At 38.1% G+C, this 1,051-nt stretch overlaps 1 protein-coding gene across 1 annotated transcript in view; it reads right to left on the bottom strand.

The window, feature by feature from the left end:
- Positions 1-1,023: 1,023 nt before the first annotated feature.
- aimp1b (aminoacyl tRNA synthetase complex interacting multifunctional protein 1b) overlaps positions 1,024-1,051 on the bottom strand; it is a 13,569-nt gene continuing 13,541 nt past the window's right edge. Inside the window, exon 7 of the mRNA XM_059540709.1 lies at positions 1,024-1,051. This exon is cut by the window's right edge and continues 202 nt beyond it. The gene's annotated coding sequence lies outside the window, so the exon portion shown is untranslated.

Raw genomic sequence — 1,051 nt, 5'->3', positions numbered from 1 at the left:
ATAAAAAGATCCTGGACCATCCGGGTCATAATGGAATACTGATCGATCCGCGCGCGGCTGCCGGTAAAACCATCTCAAGATCCCGAAATAAACACAATCACCGAGAACGCGCCTCAAAACGTAGACGACGTCAAAAACGCTCCTGATCTGCCCGAAATGCTTTCTAGATAAGAAGCAACTTATTATCATTCATTTACTTATTTTTTAATCATGTTTACAACTCAAGTCGGTTGATACGCAAAAGAGAAAGAAACGCTTTATTTACCTGCTAAAAGTTGAAATCTTCCCACCATGTGCGTAAAACAACGTTGATATGTCAAACTACATGCATGAGTACAGAAAGAAAAAAACAGAGATGTAAAGCAGAAGATTTACCTGTTTAACAGAAGGAAGACTAAAACGATGTGCTTGGGTGAAGGGGCTTTAGTCTCCGCCCTCACCTGCGGTCACGCCCACATGCGCTCAGAGACACGCCCACTGCGGGAAGCGTCGAGTCAGAGCGGATACACGTCACAAATGTGCTATGCAATACCGACCTTAGGATATTACTAAATAATAATTATATATTATGATATAATACCATATAATCTAAAACATCTCCATATAACATGTTTTCTTGTATTAAATATTATTATATTTAATATGTTTTTCTAATATTATATATAATGCAATCCAGAATATTCTGTTTTGAGTACTATTTGAGTTAATTCTATTAATATTCTATGCGGTCTTGATCATTGGTACGATGTGTCCACAGTGTTTCGACTCATAAATCGGCTTTAGTTTGCAGGAGGATGATGATGATGATGCAGACAAGTTATGTACAAGTTATGAATAATGTCTGTCCTGTTTCTGAGTGTTTTATCTGCTGTTGGTCAGCAGAGGATGCTAAAACCTGCTTCAACTCTATTATGTCGTCAGTCTTGAAATGCTTTGGTTTCCTTGGTACTGTGAGTCTCAGCTCTTTCTGACTAATATCCCGTTTGGTTTTCTGCTGCTTTGTTTATGCAGAACACTGAGGCCTTTGTTAGCATTTAATAATTTATTTCTG

This window comes from Carassius carassius, chromosome 46 (assembly GCF_963082965.1).
Source record: "Carassius carassius chromosome 46, fCarCar2.1, whole genome shotgun sequence".
Classification (NCBI taxonomy): Eukaryota; Metazoa; Chordata; class Actinopteri; order Cypriniformes; family Cyprinidae; genus Carassius; species Carassius carassius.
The sequence above is the reverse complement of the archived record's forward strand: the minus strand, read 5'-3'. Positions and strand labels throughout refer to the sequence as shown.